We start from the raw sequence: 19,520 nt of genomic DNA on the forward strand, positions 1-19,520 counted from the left end.
GGGAACGTTGTAGTTGCTTTTTTGGCACTTTTGCTTTGGAGATGGAAGGTTGTGTGTTCGAGTCTACTCCAGAGACAAATACCTTGGATCTCACTGCAGTGTGGCACAGAGGGAATGCTGCACCGGCAGAGGTGCTGTTTCTTAAATGAGGTGTTAAACTAGGGTCATGTCAGCTTCCTCAGCCGGAGGTAAGAGATCCCACAACACTGCTCTGTTTATAAATCGACATCTCTAAAGCAGATTATCTGAACATTAATGCATTGCTGTTTGTGGGACCTTGCTGTGCCACAAACTCATCCACTGTGTTCCCCACATTGACTACAGTTAGTGAATTCATTGGTTATAAACTACATTAGCTTGACATGAAAGCAGCTGTACAATGCACATCTTTCTTCATGGACCATGTTCGTCCACTGGGTCTACACAACCTCTCAGTGCTACATAGGACAGTACAGCACAGGAACTGACCCTTCAGCCCACAATGTCTGTGCTGACCGTAATGCCAATTTCAACTAATCCCATCTGGCTGCACATGGTCTACATCCCTCCAGTCCCTGCCTATTCATGTGTCTGTTTAAATGCCTCTTAAATGTTGCTGTCATATCTGCTTCAACCACATGCCCTGGCAGTGCTGTCGCTTCACCTGCCTGGGTGGGCTATCACAAGGTGCAGTGGTGTATTTGCATCGGGACCCCCATCACATCACCTCTCGAACCCTGCATCCAGCTTGCTCACCGGGGTCACAGCACCAGGTTCCCTTTAGTTGGAAATCCTGACATTACACTGCCTCTGGGGATTTAACGGGCTGGTGATCGCCTCTTCCGGGCTTAAATCCATGCCCGTGTGTCCCTGGAGAAGGAGCACGGGGTACAGTGGGGGATTTCTGGGACTGGTGGGCACCACAGGGGCTCAAGTGTGTTCTGGAGAGCGATGACCGTGTTATAATTTGAAGCTGTAAATAGTGTGTATCGTGAAGTACTGTAATATTGTATTAATGTGATCCTGTAATCACTGAATAAACCACCTTTGGAAAAGGAAACAAAAGAAAAATAACGGGCTGGTGATTGAAGTGCTGATTTACCGTCAGAGGAGTAAAATTTTTATGTATTTATATTCCAGATATTTATTTCCTTTTTTGTCAGCTAATATCTGATGCCTCTGTTTATTTGTTTAATGATTGTTCCATCTGCTCTTTTACGTACTTATTTCCTGTGTTCCCCATATAAAATTATGAGAGGCATAGATCATAGGATCAGCACAATGTACAGCGCAGGAACAGGCCCTTCGGCCCACGATGTCTGAGCCGAACATGATGTCAAATTAAATTAAATTTGTTCTGCACATGATCCATGTCCTTCCATTCCCTGCATATTCATGTATCTTAAAGCCTCTTAAACACCACTACTGTATCTGCCTCCACCACCACCCCAGCAGCCCGTTCCTATGTAAATAAAATTTGCCCCGCACATCTCCTTGAAACTTTCCCCATCTCACCTTGAAGCTATTCCCTCTAGTATTTGACATTCCTTCCCTGGGAAAACGATTCTGACAGTCTACCCTATCTATGCCTCTCATAATCTTATAAACTTCTATCAGGTCTCCCCTCAGCCTCTGATGCTCCAGAGAAAACAACCTCAGTTTGTCCAACATCTCATACTCTCTAATCCAGGCAGCATCCTGGCGAACCTCTTCTGTACCCATTCCAAAGCCTCCACATCCTTCCTGGAATGGGGTGTCCAGAATAGATAGTCAGAATGTTTTTCCATGGTAGGGGTATCAAAAACAAGAGGGCACAGAATTAGGGTGAAACGAAGGAGGTTTAAAGGGGATCTGAGGGGAAAGTATTTTACACGGAGACTAGTTGACGTCTGGAACGTGCTGCTAGAGGAGGTGGTGGGGTCAGGTACAATGTTTAATTCAGACAGGCATTCAGAAGGATGAGGTCCTAATACAGGCAAATGGGATTGGTGTTGATGGGAAAAGGGTCTGATGTGGACGTGGTCGGCCAAAGGGCCTATTTCCGTGCTGTACAACACTATGATTCTCTGGAGCCAGCCCAGGGTAGCCGAGGTTTGCCTCTGTTGATGTGTTCAATGATTGTTTCAGCTGCTCTTTTATGTATTTTTCCTGTGTTCCCCTCGAGCTTGCTAAGGGTGAAGGCTTATGTAACAAGACATGCAGCTGACTGGGTTACTTGAGATGTCAGGGAAAGGAATGGAAGGGAAGGCACATCATTCAAAAGTACAAACACAAGGAAATGGGTTAGATGCCAGCAAGTATGTGCTGAAGAACCATTGAGAACGAGAGAAGGTTGGCAGAACATTTAGTGCCTATGTAGAGCAGGACAACATAGTACGAAAGGTCAGTGGGTTTAGCTGCATCATCAGTGGCAATAACTTGCATTTGTACAGCACCTTCACAGAATTCAACCAAGCAATACCAGATGCCGAGATTACAGACAAGACAACTAAATTACTCGACCAACAGCCAGAGTTATAGATCACTGATCCCGACACTGCCTTAAAACTATTAAGAGAGATACAAGAGACTGCAAATTCTGGGATCTGGAGCAACCAAGTTGGAGGAACTTAACGGGTCAGGCAGCATCTATGGAGGGAAGTGGGCAGTCAACATTTTGAGTCAAGACTCTTCATCTGGGCTGAAAGATAGAGGGAAGATGGAGGGAAGATAGTCAGTGTAAAGAATTTGAGGTGAAGGGCTGGAGCAAGAGCTGGCAGGTGATAGGTGGATCCAGGTGAGGGGGGCGAGGGGCAGATGGGGGAGGGGGAGAGTGGGAATAGTGACAGAGGCCGGGAGGCGATAGGTGGAGGCAACAAAGGGCCGCAGATGGTGGGATCTGATAGGAGAGGAAGGTGGAGCCTGGAACCAAATAAGGGAGGTGGGGAAGGCAGATGGGAACAGCGGGGGGGGGGGGGGGACCCAGTGGGAGGAGTGTGTGGGCAATGGGCAGATGGAGGGGTTGGAAGAGGGGAAAGAAACAGGGTGATGGGGGCTGGGGTGGGTGTAGGAGGAACTGGGTAGATCAGGAGGAGAAAAGGGACGCGGGGGGGAGGGGGGGAAAGGTTACCCGAAGCTGGAGAATTAAAGACTCTGGTTCAACTGCTCTTTGAGAGAGTGAGTTCCAAAGACTCACGACTATCTGAAGGAAAAAAATTCACCTCTTAATTCTTAGTGCTCAAGATTCTGAAATGGGATGCCTCTGATTTTTAAACAGGGACCCCTCGTTCTAGATCCTCACAGTAGAGGAAAGATCATCTCCGCACCCACCCAGCCAAGACCCCCTGGAGATTCCTCAGTTCTACAGTGAAGGGCTGGGATAGATTATGTGGTCCAGTCCCTCATGAACCTTAAGCACACAGCCTCTGACACTGAAGGTGCTCCCAAATGAATCAAACTGAAATTCCATTGAATATAAAGATAAAGTTTCAAAGGCTAGTTCTGAACTGGACCCCAATCTGGTGCTGCTGGTTTAGTGAGTGACATCCTTCAATACGTTGCAAAAGTATCATGTGTCTCATTCACTGATCCAACCAAGATTCCCACCCGACTGATTGATTGAGAGTCAAAAAATATCTGCATTACTGAAGCACCTCTCACAGCATTGGGATGTCCTGGTGCATTACAACCAAACAAGCATGAGTCCTGAAGAAGGGTCCTGACCCGAAACGTTGACCGTCTGCTTTTCTCCACAGATGTTGCCTGGCCTGCTGAGTTCCTCCAGCATCATAGTTTCACTCTTCAAGCATGTAATTGTTGTTCTGGGGATCTTGCTGTGCAGTAATTGGTAAGTTGTTCTGAAAGGGAGGTCGGTGATACAGGAGCCCAAACAACTCTGTCCTTCCAGTCATGTTGATGGAGGGATAAGTAGCGGACAGAAACCCTCTTGCCCTTCTTTGAGTGGTAACACAGGATCTGAGGGGGGAGAGGGTTTAACATCTCGGGTTGAACTGCAGTTACAATTGCTGGCTCAGGGAGCTCACACTGGGGCTTCTTCACTGACCAGAGTCTTGGCCTCAGTCACAAATGCTTGGAAGCTCTGTTCCCATCCTCGGCTGGACCAATTTAAACACCCAGCCTCCAGTGGGAGGCCAGAAGCAGAAGCAAAAGTGGGAATTGTTTTCATAATTCTTGATGGGATCTGGGCGTTGCTGCCAAGGTCAGCATTTACTGCCCAACCCTAATGGCCCAGGAACTGAGTGGCCCAGTGGGCCATTTCGGAGCCCATCACATTGGTGGGCTGGAGTCACACACATGGGCAGTGGGTAGCAAGGCAGGTTTCCTCCCCTGGAGGACATCGGTGAACGAAGTGTGTCTCGGCAACATACCAGCCGAGTTTAGAACCATAGAACCATAGAACAATACAGCACAATACAGGCCCTTCAGCCCACCATGTTGTGCCGACCTTCAAACCACACCTAAGACTATCTAACCCCTTCCTCCCACATATCCCTCCATCTTAAATTCCTCCATATGCTTATCTAACAAGCTCTTGAACTTGACCAACATATCAGCCTCCACCACCACCTCAGGCAGCGCATTCCATGCACCAACCACTCTCTGGGTGAAAAACCTCCCTCTGACGTCTCCCTTGAACTTCCCACCCATTACATTAAAGCCATGTCCTCTTGTTTTGAGCATTGGTGCCCTGGGAAAGAGGCGCTGGCTGTCCACCCTATCTATTCCTCTTAATATCTCGTATACCTCTATCATGTCTTCCTTCATCCTCCTTCTCTCCAATGAGTAAAGCCCTAGCTCCCTTAGTCTCTCCTCATAATCCATACTCTCTAATCCAGGCAGCATCCTGGTAAATCTCCTCTGCACCATTTTCAACGCCTCCACATCCTCCCTATCGTGAGGCGACCAGAACTGGACACAGTACTTTAAGTGTGGCCTAACCAGAGTTTCGTAAAGCTGCATCATCGCTTCGCAGCTCTTAAACTCGATCCCACAATTTATGAAAGCTAACATCCCATAAGCTTTCTTAACTACCCTATCTACCTGTGAGGTGACTTTCAGTGATCTGTGGATATGAACCCCCAAATCCCTCTGCTCCTCTACACTGCCCAGAATCCTGCCATTTACCCTGTACTCCGCCTTGGAGTTTGTCCTTCCAAAGTGTACGACCTCGCACTTCTCTGGATTGAACTCCATCTGCCACTTGTCAGCCCAGCTCTGCATTCTATCAATATCCCTCTGTAAGCTTCGACAGCCCTCCACACTACCCACAACACCACTGACCTTTGTGTCATCTGCAAACTTGCTAACCCACCCTTCCACCCCTTCATCTAAGTCATTAATAAATATCACAAAAATTAGAGGTCCTAGAACCGATCCCCGTGGGACACCACTAGTCACAGCCCTCCAATCCAAATGCACTCCTTCCACCACAACTCTCTGCTTTCTACAGGCAAGCCAATTCTGAATCCACACTGCCAAGCCTCCCTGGATCTCTTGGCCTCTGACCTCCTGAAGAAGCCTACCATGCGGAACCTTATCAAATGCCTTACTAAAACCCATGTAGTCCACATCCACTGCACTACCCTCATCAATCTTCCTGGTCACCTCCTCAAAGAACCCTATCAGGCTTGTGAGGCAAGATCTTCCCTTCACAAAGCCATGCTGGCTGTCCCTAATCAGTCCATGATTCTCTAAATGCTCATAGATCCTATCTCTTAGAATCCTTTCTAACAGCTTACCCACCACAGACGTAAGGCTCACTGGTCTGTAATTCCCTGGACTATCCCTACTACCTTTTTTGAATGAGGGGATAACATTCGCCACCCTCCAATCCTCAGGTACCATCCCCGTGGCCAACGAGGATTGTGGCTGTCATTACTGATGGCCAGATTTTTTTTGAATTCTGGTTTATTGACTGAACTGAAATTCAACAGCTGCTTTGGTGGGATTTGAACTAAACTCTCCAGATTATTGGTCCTGTGTCCTGGAGTACTAATGCAGTACCGTGATCACTGCCCCAACACTGTACCCAATTTGCCTCTGCTCTGTGAGGACAGTGATCTCTTGGTCATATATAGCTGCACCAAAACCAGCCAACATTGGGACCTTTGTCAATGCTGCTCAATACAAGCCCATTGTCAGCAAACTATTCGACTGCACAGGCATTATTACCGTCTCTGATCACACACAGTGTTGACTCTCCAGTGGGGATGGATGAGTGGAAACCCTCCTAATACTTCCTCCCAGTCCCAGAGGAATTGAATCATGAAAGATCATTAATGTTGTGGACAGTTCTGGTTAACACATTGCTTCTGGGCCTCTTGGCTAAAACCAAGCGTAGTATCTGCCCTGATCAGGTTCGGGATGGATGCCCATGGACAAGCATTTAGCAGAAGAGGAAGATCAGAGGAGGACATCGAGGACTCTTCCTGATCAAGAGGTTGCCCAATGAAAGCTCAGTCTGCTGGATCCCTGTGCTCAGTGGGAAACCAGTCTAGCACTTTTCCAGCACATGACCTGCTATAACCCACTGCTCCATCACAATGGCTGTGGAAATAAACCCCTCAGGAGGAGGACAAGGGATTCGCAACAGGGTGACAGTGAAAGATCTGAGTGAGGGGAACCCTTCAACCAGTACCTGTCCTGACGGAAGATTCTGTTGGAATGCTGCAAGTTCGAGGCCAAGAACGTCTACTGTCTCCAGGACTTGCCAGGCAACAGCTACTTTGAAGTTACCTTCAAGCAGCCTGCGGGATGGCAGAAGATGCTACAGGACTTTCGGGAGAAGGGGAATGAGGGTCTTCTGTCACTGCTAAAGATGCAGCCACTCTGTCGACAGAGCAGGAAGTTGCATCAACATCAATGACTTATTCCGAACCTGGACAAGTAAACCCCAGGTGAAGGTCACGCTGAGGAGGGACAAAAAGGGAGCCGTCATCCACCCACCCTTGGTGTTTGCCATTGGAGGGAACTGTGGATGTATGGTGCATGCAAAACAACCCAGGGTGTGCCGCAATTGCAACAAACCCGGGCATGTGGTGGCCCCAATGCAGTGCAGTCAGCTGCAGGAAATGCAGGCAGGAAGGCCACCATACCAGGGACTGCAGGGAGACCAAGTGTTGCAACCTGTGTGGGGAAGCGGGCCATCTCCACAGGACCTGTCCCAAACGTACCCATACCTACGCACAGGCAATAAGAGGGGGAGCTGGCAACAACACCCCTGGGAACACCAACGCACCCCACTATCACTGGAGGAACCAAGACCAGGAGGAGCGAAAGCCCGACCACCTGGAGCTCCCAAGTCCCAGCCGTGAGCCTCAAACCCCCTCCCCAGCAGACCGAGTCAATGGAAGAGGGGGTGGCAGAGGGACAAGAAGGGGAATGGCATGCGGTGAAGAGGGATAAGGTGAAGAAGGCACCTCCAAAAGGCAACTGGGAAGTAAAAAAAACAAAGTCCCAGACAGATATCAGCAACCTCTCCTTGTCCGAGGCGACGATGTGGGCAGAGGAAGCAACAAAACCGAAGGGGCAGAAAGGAAGACAAGAGCCCACAGCCAGGAACAGGGGCAGGAAAGCAGCCAGACTGTCACAGCCCAGATCCAGGAGACCAGGAGCAGTGCAACACCCCAGCTTTTTTTTCCCCATAAGATATAGAAGCAGAATTAGGCCATTTAGCCCATCCAGTCCACTCTGCCATTCAGCCATGACTGATTTTTTTCAACCCCATTCTTCTGCCTTCTCCCTGTAACCCTGAACCTCCTTACTGATCAAGAACCTAGCCTTAACTACACCCAGTGACTTGGCCTCCACAGCCCTCTGTGACAATGAAATCCACAGATTCACTGCCCTCTGGCTGAAGAAATTCCTCCTCATCTCAGTTCTAAAGGGACGTCCCTTTATTCTGAGGCTGTGCCCTTGGATCCTAGACTCTCCCACTGATGGAAACATCCTCTCCACATCCACTCTATCCAGGCCTTGCAGCTCCGGGAGATGGAGGGTACAGATCCAACCACAAAGAGACAAGAGACCAAAATAACAGGAAATCAGACTGACCTTCCCCCTAGCAACACTCCCAGCTTTGTCACAAGGGAACCCACTGGGGGAGACCACTCCCATAAATAGGCCCAAAAATGGTGCAGCCATTACAAAAGCCGTGGGCATGTGGGCTCAGGATGATTGATGGTTGACTGTGTGTCAGTGATCTCTGAACCTCAAAACATCTGAGCTACAGATGTAAAATTTTCATCACTCAACGTGCGCAGTGTGAAAGGCACTGCACAATGTGTTATCACCTTGGAATGCCTTGCCAAGATCAAATGGACATAACTTTCTTTACAAGAGTGTGGACCGCTGCCACACTGGAGGGTGGTGACTCGTTGCAAGCTGCTCTCTGCAGATCTACTCACTACCCTTACTATAATTGTTCTACACTTTTAAACTTAAATTCTATGTCACTTACTATTACTACCTGCACTGTCCTTCCTCTGTAGCTGTGACACTTTGCTGTGTACTGTTATTGTTTTTACCTGTACTACCTCAATGCACTCTGTACTAACTCAATGTAACTGCACTGTGTAATGAATTGACGTGTACGATTGGTATGCAAGACAAGTTTTTCACTGCACCTCGGTACAAGTGACAATAATAAACCAATACCAGGGTCACAGTGGTAGTCCCACAGGCTGTCTGCATGGTTGGGGGGCAATGAGTTCTTGTGCTCCCAGCCTGGGTATCCTGCTACGGGGAGGCAACTTCTCAATCACCCAAGTCAAAGAGGTGGTGGGTAGGCACCTCCTTTGCGGCAGACGGAACGTACCGTAACACCTCGCTCCGGCTGATCAATGTGTACTCCTCACCCGTGCTGAGCGAGCGGTTGGCCGTCCTCCAGCAGCTCCCACCACCGCCAGCGACATCCCGGCCAGTCGTTCCGGCCGGTGACTTCAAATGCATCATCGATGCGGCTGGGCTATCCGGCATTGCCAACAGGAGACTGGACGGCAGCTCCAGACTCCTGATGGAAAGGGTAATAGACACCAACCTGCCCAACACCTTCAGCAACCCTGTGGACGGAGCACAGCAGTGACCCATCTGGTCGAGATGGAACGGTTCAGCATGATCCCAGATAGACTTCCTCTTCGTGTCGTAGGCAGTCACGGTCAGATCCACCAATGTCACCCCCGGTGTGCCTCTCTGACCACTGCCTCCTTTGGGCTGTCTGTCACCTACAGGAGGACCAGAAGACAGATAGGAGGACATGGACATTGAACATAATGCTGAGGAGCCCAGAGAATATCAAGGAGCTGAAGGGAGAACCATGAAACCCCTCCTTAACTCCCCGGTCCGCTGGTGGGAAGCAACCAAGGAGAACGTCAAGAGGTTCTTCATCCTCGAAGGTGTTCAGAAAGCTCGGCGGGGTCAGAGGGAATTGTACCAACTCCAGGTGAACTTGCAGCAACTTCTCCTTCTGCAGTAGAGGGTGATGGATGTGAGGGAGGAACTCCGAGAGGTGAAGAGCCAGCAAGCTGTGGTCTTTGCCTTGGAATCATCCAATATAATCTTCCGATTCAGAGTCCACTCCATGGTGCAGGATGAGACAAGCTCACACTTCTCCTTCCAAAAGGTTCATGGGGGAGCTCTGTGATCCACAGCCTTAAGGAAGAGGACGGCTCAGTAACATCCTCATAGATGGACATACTGAGGATCTGCAGACCCTTCTCTGCTGGTCAATATGACAGAAAGGCCACAGACAGCACAGCCTCCCAGGGGCAGCACAGTAATGTAGTGGTTAGTGCAACGCTATTACAGCCCCAATGATCAGGGTTCGATTCCTGCCGCTGTCTGTAAGGAGTTTGTACGTTCTCCCCGTGTCTGCGTGGGTTTCCTCTGGGTGCTCCAGTTTCCTCCCACATTCTAAAGACGTAGTGGTAGGTTAACATGGGTGTAGTTGGGCGGCGCGGACTCGTTGGGCCTGAAGGCCCTGTTACCGTGTTGTATAAATAAAGTTTTTTTTAAAAAGTTTTAACTTCCTATCCTCTATCATGGAGATCTTCGACGACAGCAAGTGGGAGAGTCTGGACCAGCCACTGACCCTGGAGGAGCTGACTGGCTCCGTCCGTTCCTTTGACTTGAACAAAACTCCTAGGTGACAACTTGCCGGCAGAGTTGTACTCGGCTCTGTGGGACTGGATGGGCCCAGACCTGCTGGAAGTGTACACATTATGCTTCTGGCGGGCAGCATGTCAGACTCCATGAAGAAAGGCATCATCACTTTCCTCTACAAGCAGAAGTGGGAGAGGGAGCACACTGTTGAATATGGATTACAAGATTCTGCCCAAGGTCATTGCCAGTCAGGTCAAGTCTGCTCTGGGACAGGTGATCCACCCAGACCAAACCTGTGATGTACCTGGCAGGAAAATATCTGACAGTCTTGCGTTGCTCAGGGATACCATCGCCTACTTGCAGGACAGGGTGTGGACACCTGCCTGGTCAGCTTGGACTAGGAGAAGGCACCTACGTGATGGACGTGCTCTCCAAAATGGGCTTTGGGCAGGGAATCAGGAATTGGATCAACTGCTCTACACAGATATCTGTGGAGATGTTCAAATCAGTGGGTGGGAAGTCATCAAGTCTGGAGTCAGGCAGGGTTGCGTACTCTCTCCTGTCAATTTTGTGTGCTGCATAGAACCCTTTGCTGAATTAGTAAAAGACATAAGGACTTTATTTAAAGCTAATCTACTGCCTTTAAGTGACCATGTTAAACAATTATTTACTAAATGGTCCCCACTGTCTCTATCATTGGTAGGCCGAATTAATGCGGTTAAGATGAATATTTTACCAAAATTTTTATATTTACTTCAAGCGATTCCAACTTTTGTTCCGAAATCTTTTTTTGACACTGTTGATTCTAAAATTCTTTTATATATTTGGCAGAATGAAAACCCAAGGCCAAGTAAGAAATATTTACAAAATCTAAAAAAGGATGGTGGTATGGCCTTGCCTAACTTTAGATTATATTATTGGGCAATCAATATTAGATATTTAATTTTTTGGATACAAGATTCAGATGTAATTCAACGCCCCAAATGGGTACACCTTGAGTCCCAATCAGTACTTGAATTTTCATTAGTTTCTATTTTAGGAGCTCCACTCCTTTTAGCACTTACCAAATTAAGTAAACATAAGATTAACCCAATTGTTAAACATACAATATGAATATGGTTTCAATTTCGTAAATTTTTTGGATTGAATAAATTTAATCTATCAAGTCCCATTCAATCTAAATTTTTCTTTCATCCACCCAGAGTTGACTCAGCTTTTTCCATATGGAAAAGGAAGGGAATAATATGTTTTCGGGATCTATTCATTGATAACTGTTTTTCATCTTCTGAACAATTGTCTCACAAATGCAATTTGCCTAGATCACACTTTTTTCGATATTTGCAAATTAGAGATTTTTTAAAAGCTACTATACCCTCTTTTCCCACACCTTATAAAACTGAAATTACGGAAAAAATGTTTGGTTTTAATCCTTGTCGGAAGGGCTTGATAGCAATAATTTATGATTTAATTATGAAAATTCATTCAGAACCACTGGACAAAATTAAGAATGATTGGGAAAGGGAACTCCAGACATCTTCACCTACAGAGACTTGGAAGAAAATTCTTCATTTAGTTAATACATCTTCAATGTGTGCCAGACACTCATTGATACAGTTTAAGGTAGTTCACAGGACCCATATGTCCAAAGATAAGCTAGCTCGTTTTCATCAACATGTAAATCCTATATGTGACAGATGTAAATCGAATGTGGCTTCTTTGACACATATGTTTTGGTCCTGTCCTCTTTTGGAAAAATATTGGAAAGATATTTTTAACATTATTTCAAACATATTGAAGATTGATTTACAACCTCATCCTATCACTGCAGTTTTTGGTTTACCAAGGATAGAATCTGGCCATCTATCTGCCTCCTTTAACCGTATGATTGCCTTTGTTACATTAATGGCCAAACGATCCATTTTGTTTAAATGGAAGGATCCAATACCCCCGACTACTTTTCAATGGTTCTCTCAAACTATATCATGTTTAAACTTGGAAAAAATTAGGAGTGGTACTGTTAATCCTTCGCTTAAATTTGAGGAAGTTTGGAGTCCATTTATTCAATATCTTCCTATGATATAGATCCCCTTATAATAACCTTTCAATTTAGAGGAACGGAGCTGGCGACATAATTTTGCTCTGTTTCTATTGAGAAATTTTTATGTCAGTTTTTTTTTCTGTTTTTTTTTTAATTTTTTTTTCTTTAGTTTAGTTTGGTTTTATATACTGTTTATAATTTTTCTTATTGTTTTGGGGACTTTCTTTCTTTTATATTTTATAATAAATCTTTTTCTTTTATATTATATTGATTCACTAACAGATCGTTGGATGTACAGATTTTTTTTATACTTTATTGTTCTTTATGATTATCCATGTCATGATTGTTCTCCTGATCTCTTCGTATTACATGTATAAACATTGATATATTAATGTATTAATTTGAAAACTAATAAAAAGATTGAAAAAGAAAAAGAAAGAACCCTTTGCTGAATCAATCAGGAAGGATGTGGGCATAAATGGGTGGCGATGCCAGGCAGTGGGGGCACTCGCATCAGAGCTTCCCTGTACGCGGACGATGTCGCAGTCTTCTGATCAGCATCTGCGAGCTGTTTGAATTGGCATCGGGAGACAGAGTCAACCGCAGGAAGAGCGAGGCCATGCTCTTCAGCAACTGGCCCAACCGATCCAATGTCCCCTTCACCGTCAGGTCTGACTACCTGAAGGTGCTGGGAGTCTGGTTCAGAAGGGCCGAGGTTGGAGTTGATAGCCAAGGTTAGACAAAACCTGGGACTGTGGAACTGGCAGGAACTTGGTCATCAGGTGCGAGGTGCTCTCATTGCTGCTGTACTTGGCGTAGATGTGGCCCATTCCCCGCTTCTCTGCCTTGGAAGTCACTCAAGCCATTTTCCAGTTCATCTGGTTTTCCAGGACGGAATAGGTCCAACGGGTCATGATGCACAAGTACCCAGATAACGGGGGCGTACTATGTACCCAATGTCACCTTCATCCTGATAACCTCCTTTGTGAGTGGCTGCATCAGGCTGTGCTAGGAACCAAAGTGCGTGGGCACCAAGTGTTGATACGTGCTGAGGTTCTATGTGCTGATGATGGGCCTGGTTCTGTTGCCACATAATGTCCCAGTCAGTTGGACATTGCCACACCAACCTGTCCTTCGTGGAAAAGTTCTTTCAGAGAAACCCCTTTGATCACGTCTGTCAGGCAGTGGTCAGCACGGAACGTCCTGCAGATACTGCGGGACAGGGACTCGATGGATCCTGTGGGGCAGTCTCTGAGCAGACTGTCCAAAACCATCTGGCAGAATGCCTCATCATCAGAACTCACCAACAAGCACCAAGACCTCGCCTGGCTGTTGAGTGGGGCCCTCCCTGTCAGATCCTTCCAGTACAGTCAGAGACTGCCCCCCAACACACACTGCCCTCGGGATGGTTGCAATGAGGATGAGACGATTGCACACCTCTTTGTAGACTGTGTGTTTATAAGAAAGGTCTGAAGGAGGATGCAAAGGTCCTTGTCAAGGTTCATCCTGAGCAGCTCCATAACAGAGGGTTGTCTGATTTATGGGCTGTTCCTAGGGGCACACATCAAGACCAACATCAAGTACTGCTGGAAGATCATCACCTCAGTGAAAGGTACCATATGGTCTGCCCGAAACTTGTTGGTCTTCCAGTCCGTAAGTGAATGAGTGATTTCTTGCATAGATTTTTTACAAATAAAGTTTATCTTTGAAATAAAAATAAAAAACACATTACAGGAAGTACATTCTAGGCTGCAGGAGCAAGTGCTAGGGTTGCACTGAAGTTCAGTGCAGCCAAAGCAAAGGCTTCATGGGGAAGGACTGCAGTCTAAAGTCCTGTTGCCACTACACATTGAGGGGCTGAGCCCTGTGTAGAAGCCTCTGAAACATTTGAAGTTTGCATTGTCCCGGGAAGCCACATGAGTGGCAATGGTAGCACAACAGTACAGCACTGGACAGGCCATTCAGCCCACAATGTTGTCCCAATCTTGATGCCAATTTATATTAAATGTGCTCCTCCTGTGTACCATCCATATCCCTCCCTATAGATAGAGAGACTGCAGATGCTGGAATCTGAGGCAACACACAAAGCACTGGAGGAACTCAGCGGGTCAGGCAGCATCTGTGGAGAAAAGTGGACAGTCAATGTTTCGGATCGAGACCCTTCATCTGGACTGGAAAGAAAGGGGGAGATGGCCGGTATAAAGGTGGGGGGGGGGGGGAAGGGGCGGAGCAAGAGCTGGCAGGTGATAGGTGGATCCTGGTGAGTGGGGGGGTGATACGCAGATGAGGGAGGGGGGAAAACGATGTCAGATGCTGGGAGGTGATAGGTGGAAGGGCTAAAGAAGATGGAATCTGACAGGAGAGGATGGTGGAGCGTGGAATAAGGGAGGGAGGTGGGGAGGGGAACCGGTGTGTGGGTGATGGGCAGTTGGAGAGGGTGGGGAGGGGCAAAGACAGGGTGGTGGGAGCCATTTGGATCAGGAGCAGAGAGGTGGAAAAGGGACAGAGGTGAACGGTTACCGGAAGTTTGAGAATTCGATGTACACGGCATCAGGTCCGACCCGAGTGGCAATGGTGCTCCGCACACAGAATGTGCCGACATTATTGAACCAGTAGCACTATGAATGGACAGACTGATGATACGGCGAAAGTAAAGAGAACCACATATGGTTCTTATGTATTTCTTGCATAGATTTTTTACAAATAAAGTTTATCTTTGAAATAAAAATAAAAAACACATTACAGGAAGTACATGTTGGTATCAGAGAGGACTCGGTAGGGACGGAGAAGTTTAATCAGGAGGGAAAATTGGGTGGGTGTGTGTCGGGAGGCCAAGAGGAGACATAATGGATAAAATTATGAATAGGAAGAACTTATTTCCCTTGACAGAGAGTTCGATATTTGGGGACATTGAAGTACTTCTGTGACTGCACGACAGATATTGGTCAGGAGGCCATCTTCCACCCCGCCTGACCTTTGAAGTGGTGCCAGGGATCTTTATCCCCCACTGGAGAGAGCAGGTGGGGCCTTGGTTTAACAAACTCCACACAGCCAGCACCAGAGGTCAGGACCGAACCCAGAGCTTGAGCTGGATCCTGGTTGGGAAATCCTAAAGCTGCAGCCTTTCCCCAATTTGAACAATTGACCCTGAACTATCCACGAAACATACAGGAATCGTGGATGTTTCCAGTCGAAGCACTGCATCAGGACAGGAAAATTCCTCTCCCCCCTGCACAGACGCTGCTTGACCCACTGAGTTCATCCAGCAGCTTGCTCCAGGTTCCAGCATCTGTGGTCCCTTGTGTCTCCAAACGTGCCAGTGAGATGTGTGCCCATGAGCAGCATTCCAGCTTCTGGCTCAGAGTGTATTGGTATTGGTATTGGTTTATTATTGTCACTTGTACCGAGGTATAGTGAAAAACTTGTCTTACAAACCAATCTTACAGGTCAATTCATTACACAGTGCAGTTACATTGAGTTAGTACAGAGTGCATTGAGGTAGTACAGGTAAAAACAATAACAGTACAGAGTAAAGTGTCACAGCTACAGAGAAAGTGCAGTGCAATAAGGTGCAAGGTCACAACAAGGTAGATCGTGAGGTCATAGGTCATAGTCCATGTCTTATCACAGTGGGGTAGAAGCTGTCCTTAACTCTGGCGGTACGTGCCCTCAGGCTCCTGTATCTTCTACCCGATGGAAGAGGGGAGGAGAGAATGTCCTGGGTGGGTGGGGTCTTTGATTATGCTGGCTGCTACACCAAGACAACGAGAGGTAAAGACAGAGTCCAAGGAGGGGAGACTGGTGTCCGTAATACGCTGGGCTGTGTCCACAACTCTCTGCAGCTTCTTGCTGTCTTGGGCAGAGCAGTTGCCATACCAAGCCGTGATACATCCTGCTAGGATGCTTTCTATGGTGCATCGGTAAAAGTTGGTGAGAGTCAAAGGGGACAAACCAAATTTCTTTAGCCTCCTGAGGAAGTAGAGGTGCTGGTGAGCTTTCTTGGCCATGGCATCCACTTGGTTTGTCCAGGACAGGCTGTTGGTGATGTTCACTCCCAGGAACTTGAAGCTGTCAACCCTCTCGACCTCAGCACCACTCAGCACAAGTGCATGTACACCGCCCCCTTTCCTGAAGTCAATGACCAGCTCTTTAGTTTTGTTGACATTGAGGGAAAGGTTGTTGTCATGACACCATTCCACTAAGCTCTCTATCTCCTTCCTGTACTCTGACTCATCGCTGTTTGAGATATGGCCTACAACGGTGGTATCATCTGCAAACTTGTAGATGGAGTTAGAGCAGAATCTGGCCACACAGTCATGAGTGTATAGGGAGTAGAGTAGAGGGCTGAGGACGCAGCCTTGAGGTGCACCAGTGTTGAGAATAATCATGCCAGAGCAACTGCTGCCTATCCTCACTGATTGCGGTCTGTTTGTTAGAAAGTCAAGGATCCAGTTACAGAGGGAGGTGTTGAGTCCTAGGTCTCAGAGTGTGGTGACAAGCTTGCTTGGTATTATTGTATTGAAGGCAGAGCTGTAGTCAATAAACAATAGTCTAACGTATGTGTCTTTACTGTCCAGGTGCTCCAGAGCTGAGTGTAGGGCCAGGGAGATGGCATCCGCTGTAGACCTGTTTTGGCGATAGGCGAATTGCAATGGGGAATTGCAATGTGTTGGGGGTTCAAGGCAGCTCCAGAGACTGGGGCACAAAATCTAGGCCAACACTGCAGTGAGGGTCATCAGAGGAGTCACTTCCAGTGAGATGGTCGGAGAGAAGGACGATGAGAGGTGACTTGATAGAGGTGTACAAGATGATAAGAGGCATAGATCGAGTGGACAGTCAGAGACTTTTTCCCAGGGCAACAATGGCTAACATGAGGGGGCATTGGAGGAAGGTATAAGGGGGAGGTCAGAGGTAATTTTTTTTACAGAGAGTGGTGGGTGCGTGGAACGCACTGCCTGCAGAGGTTGTGGGGGCAGATACATTAGGGATATTTAAGAGGCTCTTAGATAGCCACACGAATGATAGAAAAATGGAGGGTTATGTGGGAGGGAAGGGTTAGATCGATATCAGAGCAGGATAAAATGTCAGCACAACATCATGGGCTGAAGGGCCTGTACTGTGCTGTAATGTTCTATGTTCTATGTTGAAACAAAGTCTGCCTGCTCCTTCGTTTAATATGCTATTCCACAGAAAAGGAGTGGTGTTAACCTGGTAACCCCAAATATGGCTGTAAGTATTCAGCAGGTCTGGCAGGGAAGGAGTTGTGGTTTTGTACCTCTCGGGAGATTTCTGCATGTCACCCAGAGTGGTGCTGCACTGTGTGAGGTGCTGTTATCACAGTGAAGACCGCCTCAGGGTAACAGGTAGTGTAGCGGTTAGCATAACGCTATTACAGCACCAGCAACCCGGGTTCAATTCCTGCCTCCATCTGTAAGGAGTTTGTACGTTCTCCCCGTGACTGCGTGGGTTTCCTCCGGGTGCTCCGGTTTCCTCCCACATTCCAAAGATGTATGGGTTAGGAAGCTGTGGGCATGCTGTGTTGGTGCCGGAAGTGTGGTGACACTTGCGGGCTGCCCCCAGAACACTCTACGCAAAAGATGCATTTCACTGTGTGTCTCAATGTACATGTGACTAATAAAGGTATCTTATCTTACCTACTGAGGGGCAGCGTACTCTCCCCTGACCAATACTATCCCTCAGTCCACACTCAGTGTTGTCTGTGGGAGCTTGCTGTGCACAAGATCCCCCTACCTTACAACAACAACTGCACTTCAAAAGTATCTCATTAGTTGTAAAGCATTTGTGGGAGGCTTTATATATTGCATTTTTAAAGGTAAACGGACCTGTTTGATTTAGCACGGTTACTAATAATTCTCATCCATGCAGATGTGCAACAGCAGCTTATTTGCATTCATTTTAAAAAGTAACCAGGATCATTTTTCACAACTGCATTACTCAAATATTAATCATCGCATTTTAATAACAGCTCCTGGCCCATCTCCAGATACATCGGTCGCTGGATAAATGGATGGTTCTCAAACTGATTCCAAGTTGCCGCAAGTATTGGAAATCCTTAAAGCAACTTGCTGAAAAGGTTCCAAGAGGCAGGGTGTTGGGTGTCTGGGTTTTGGGTTATCACGTGTCCCTACTCCCCCTACCCTGCCCCCCCCCCCCTCTCTCTCTAGCCCAGAGAAAGGTGGCGATGGACGCCGAGGCAGAAGTGAACAAAAGGTAAAGCAGAAGATACTTCAAAAAGGACCTGAAAACCCTGTGTAAAGACTCCGGCCCGGAACAGGGCTCTCTCCGGACCGTCCCGGTGAGTGAGTTTCTACACCGTGTCAGTTTCCTTGCGGTGAAACCGCCGAAAGAGGGAGGAAAGTTTTGAGAAGAGTTTGAAACTTTCTGAGTGAACTGCTGGGGCTTTGTATCAGATCGGCCAGCGCGGGTCTCTCCCCGGAGCTGTTGGGTTTTTCTTTGTAGACTCCATCCCCCTCTAGCCCCTTCCAATCCAGCTCTAAATGTGAAAGGTATTTGAAGAAACCCCATTTTTTAAAGCACGAGAATGTTAGATGTCTCCCAGCCGCTTCCCTCCCCTCCCCTCCCCAGGTTTTTTCCCTCCAGGCAGGGTATTGTGACGATGTTCCTTTCACACACAGTATTTTCTGGAAGTCTGCACACCTCGCTGCTTTCTTGAGATCAAGTGGGAAAGGAGGCGGTGAAAAGACTTCAACCAATACATTGAATTATTATCCATTGTTCCTGGAAATGTTATGGTGATATCAGGTCTTGCTTTTTTTTTGGTGTGCTTATTGGCTCTCGGTTAGAGAGAGCCTCAGATTTAAAAACTTTCCTCCCTACTAAATCACATCCCTCCAAATCTCCTCCGAGATCTCTGCCCTCCAGTTGGGGCTTCTGAAGCACCCGAGTTTACCGTTGGTGGCTGTGCCAGGACCTCTGGAGTTCCCTTAATCTCTCCGCTCCTCTTTTAAGATATCCCTAAGGCCTAGCTCGGTTACCAAGCTTTGGGTCTTTGGTCTTGTGGCTCCCTAAGTGGCTGGGTGCCATCTTTCTCTTGAAAGCACCCCCCCCCAGTGTTGAAGGCCTATAGATCATAGTTGTTTGAACTGCCTGGATGATGGGTGCACAGTGGGTAAATGATGCCAGCTGTAGGTTGGCAGCAGATGTTGAGTTTGTACATCTTCTCCTGAAGGTGATTGCTCGTCAGTCCTGAATCATTTTTGGGATTAGTGATCGGTTAGCATGTGCCGTTGTCACTTGCCCTTTTTCTGACTTGGAATTGTGTGTGGATCAGGTTTTTCTTTAAACCCTGTCGGTCCAATTCAAATTGGTGCTTGTGCTATTTTAGTGGTAGTTCCTCTTGCCGCAGCCCCCTCCTGTTCACCAG

At 47.4% G+C, this 19,520-nt stretch overlaps 1 protein-coding gene across 6 annotated transcripts in view; it reads left to right on the forward strand.

The window, feature by feature from the left end:
• The first annotated feature begins 18,156 nt into the window (after positions 1 to 18,156).
• LOC127584418 (fibroblast growth factor receptor 1-like) overlaps positions 18,157 to 19,520 on the forward strand; it is a 164,974-nt gene continuing 163,610 nt past the window's right edge. For 2 of the 6 annotated variants that reach the window (XM_052041211.1, XM_052041212.1), the window contains exon 1: positions 18,158 to 18,431. The gene's annotated coding sequence lies outside the window, so the exon portion shown is untranslated. Of the gene's footprint in view, positions 18,432 to 19,520 lie in introns of all 6 variants that reach the window. The other 4 variants (XM_052041214.1, XM_052041215.1, XM_052041216.1 and 1 more) reach the window with 4 other exon arrangements.

The sequence above is a fragment of the Pristis pectinata genome, chromosome 29 (assembly GCF_009764475.1).
Source record: "Pristis pectinata isolate sPriPec2 chromosome 29, sPriPec2.1.pri, whole genome shotgun sequence".
Classification (NCBI taxonomy): domain Eukaryota; kingdom Metazoa; phylum Chordata; class Chondrichthyes; order Rhinopristiformes; family Pristidae; genus Pristis; species Pristis pectinata.